Raw genomic sequence first — 3,730 nt, forward strand, 5'->3', positions numbered from 1 at the left:
TAAGAGGTTACATAGCGGACAAGAAATAGCTGAAAAGTTTTGAATGAACCTCCTATAAAAACCAGCGTGCCCAAGAAAAGATCTAACATCTTTGACAGTCTTTGGAGTGGGAAAATTAGAAATGAGATCAATCTTAGACTGATCAACCTCAATTCCTCTTTCAGAGACAATGTGTCCCAAGACTATGCCTGAAGATACCATGAAATGGCATTTTTCCCAGTTGAGCACAAGTCCTTTCTCAATACAGCGTGTCAAAACAACTTCTAAATTAAGAATGCATGTGTCAAAAGAGTTCCCAAAGACTGTTAAATCATCCATGAATACCTCCACACATTTTTCAACCATGTCACTGAAAATACTCATCATGCACCTTTGGAAGGTGGCTGGTGCATTACACAGTCCATATGACATACGCCGAAAAGCATAAGTACCAAAAGGACATGTGAGAGTGGTCTTATCTTGATCCTCCATTGCAATCTCAATTTGATAATAGCCTGAATAGCCATCAAGAAAGCAATAAAAAAGATGACCAGCCACACGTTCAAGGATTTGGTCAATGAATGGAAGTGGGAAATGATCTTTGCGAGTGGCAGAATTCAACTTTCGATAGTCAATGCACATGCACCAACCCGTCACAGTTCTTGTGGGGACAAGGGGCCCTTTCTCATTTTCAACAACAGTTATACCTGACTGTTTGGGTACTACCTGAGTTGGACTAACCCATTTGCTATCAGCCACTGGATAAATGATGTCAGCATCCAGAAGTTTCAATACTTCATTTTTCACAACTTCTTTCATTGTGGGATTCAATCTTCTTTGAAGATCTCTTCGAGGGCTTGCTCCATCCTCCAGAGTGATTCGATGGGAGCAAATCAATAGGCTAATACCTTTAATATCAGCAATCGTCCAACCTAATGCAGATTTACGCATCTTTAGTAGCTTGACTAACTGCATTTCTTGTGAAGGATCAAGTTTGGACGAGATGATAACAGGAAAGGTATCACCATCCCCCAAGAAGACATGTTTTAAACCCTCAGGTAGTTGGGCTAACTTAACAATGGGAACCTCTTCAGCAGAAGGTTTTGGTTTTTCCCTTTCACTAGGTAGCTCTTCAAAGCGAGGTTGGCAAAAATTTGTTCTTGCGTTTTGTGAGTCTTTGTAACAAGAAATTTCATTAATTGACTCATCAAAACCAGAACATTCAGAAAAAGAGAGGAGTCATCAAGATCATCAAAATTGCTTTGCAATTGAATCTCCTCAGGAATGAGTGTGTCAATCAGAAATGTCTGATAACACTCATCATCATCATCATGTGCTTGCTTTGCAACATGAAAAATATTGACCTCGAGAGTCATATTCCCAAAATATATTTTCATGAGACCATTCCTACAGTTAATAAGGGAATTAGCTGTAGCAAGGAAAGGTCTTCCAAGTATGATAGGGATTTTTGACTCCATGTTAACCACTGATTGAGTATCAAGAATGAGAAAGTCAACAGGGTAATAGAATTTGTCAACTTGAACAAGAACATCCTCGACAATACCCCGAGGCTTCTTAATAGAACGACCAGCTAGCTGTAAGACTACAGAAGTAGGCTTGATTTCACCAAGACCAAGTTGCAAGTAGACAAAATAAGGCATGAGATTGACACTTACTCCTAAGTCTAGCAAGGCTTGGCTGAATTCATGAGTCCCAATTTGACAGGAAATGGTGGGACAACCAGGATCTTTGTATTTTGGCGGTGCCTTTTGTTCAATTACTGCACTAACTTGCTCAGTCAAGAAAGCAGTGTTCTTAACATGATGCTTCCTTTTTACAGTGCAAAGATCCTTGATGATTTTAGCATAGGCTGGAACTTGTTTGATGATGTGAAGCAAAGGAAGATTAATCTTCACTTATGTCAAGTGCTCAAGGATTTCTCCTCGATTTTCAAGAATTTTTCCAGCAGGTCTCAAAGCCTAGGGGAATGGAACTTTTGCAGAAGCATTGGATGGCACACTTTCAGGGACAACATTTGGAGATTTTGAAGTAGTAGTTGATATTGGTGGATCTTCCAAAGTTGTACCACTTCTAGTTGTGATGGCATTAGCCTCCTTAACGTTTTGATAGTTAGAGTTGGAGGCTTTAGCCATATGTTGCCCTTGTGTATTTAATTGAGGCTGAGAAGGAAGTTTGCCTCTTTCAGAGCCAAGGATCCAATCAGTTTTGAAATATGACTTTCATTTCCTTGATTTCTTCCATCATTTGGCGATTTATTTTGGCTTGCTCCTCCATGAATGAATGAAGGGTGTTCTCAAGAGAAATCCTTTGAGGTGGAGAATTGTATTGAGGACCAGATTGAGCTTTTGATGGTTGAGATTGGTGCTCATTTCTCCATTGCCCTCCAAAAGATTGTCCTTGGTTGGGATCTCTCCAGTTGAAATTTGGGTGGTTTCTCCAACAAGGGTTGTACGCATGAGAGAATGGATTATTATAGGCCCCTAAGGCATTGCATTGGTCTTCATAAACCCCCCTCATTTCACTAAAAGCTAAGCAGTCCTTAGCTAAATGATCCGTTCTTCCACACACAAAACATGGCTCATGTGTTTCTGCTTGGGCAATCATATGTAGTCCTTACCCCCCTTTTATCTTAAATACCTCAAGTTGTTTTCCAAAAGATTGTCCTTGGTTGGGATCTCTCCAGCTGAAATTTGGGTGGTTTCTCCAACAAGGGTTGTACACATGAGAGAATGGATTATTATAGGCCCCTAAGGCATTGCATTGGTCTTCATAAACCCCCCTCATTTCACTAAAAGCTAAGCAGCGCTTAGCTAAATGATCCGTTCTTCCACACACAAAACATGGCTCATGTGTTTCTGCTCAGGCAATCATATATAGTCCTTGCCCCCCTTTTATCTTAAATACCTCAAGTTGTTTTTTTAAGGACTCAACTTGGGCCTTGAGACTATCCTCCTCCCTCAATTGGTAAATTCCTGCTAGTCGATGTCTGTTAGTGCTTTCAGTAGCACTTGGACCAGTCCAGGTATGAGATTTTTCTGCAAGCTCATAGAGATATTCCAAGGCTTCTTCAGGATCTTTATGGAGGAATTCACCATTGCACATCATTTCGACAAATTGGCATTCACAAATTGTGAGGCCTTCATAGAAATAGCTGACTAGGCACCATTTTTCATATCCATGGTTGGGACAAAGAGTCAATAGTTCTTTAAACCTTTCCCAGACTTGATAGAGGGTTTCGTTGTCTTTTTGGGAAAAGGTAGAAATCTGCCTTTTTAAACCATTGGTCTTGTGGTTATGGAAGTATTTGTGAAAGAATGATGATGTCATTTCATCCCATGTTCCAATAGACCTTGGTCTTAGAGAGTATAACTAGCTTTTAGCCTTGTCCTCCAAAGAGTAGGGAAAAAACTTCAATCGCACAGTATCTGCGATATTAGCTTGGTTATAGAAAGTGGCTACTACCTCCTCAAATTCCCTAATATGCACATAAGGATTTTCATTTTCTAAACCATGGAAATTTGGCAAGAGTTGAATCATGCCAGTTTTAAATTCAAAGTTAGGCATATTAGGTGGAAAGCTGATACAAGAAGGGGTAGGAATACGAGTAAGATGCAGATAGTCATTTAGACTTCTTTGCTGAATTTCCGCATGATGAGCCATTGCGAAAGGACTATGAGCAATTGTTGAGGTGGGAGAGGAAATGTTGGATGTATTGGAAGAGTTGTCACTA

At 40.1% G+C, this 3,730-nt stretch overlaps 1 non-coding gene across 1 annotated transcript; it reads left to right on the plus strand.

Moving 5' to 3' along the window:
- Positions 1-3,172: 3,172 nt before the first annotated feature.
- LOC133833259 (small nucleolar RNA R71) lies at positions 3,173-3,279 on the plus strand. The gene has a single exon (XR_009892651.1). It is a non-coding gene; the product is annotated as a small nucleolar RNA R71 (small nucleolar RNA).
- Positions 3,280-3,730: the final 451 nt, after the last annotated feature.

The sequence above is a fragment of the Humulus lupulus genome, chromosome 4, assembly GCF_963169125.1.
Source record: "Humulus lupulus chromosome 4, drHumLupu1.1, whole genome shotgun sequence".
NCBI classification, from domain to species: Eukaryota; Viridiplantae; Streptophyta; class Magnoliopsida; order Rosales; family Cannabaceae; genus Humulus; species Humulus lupulus.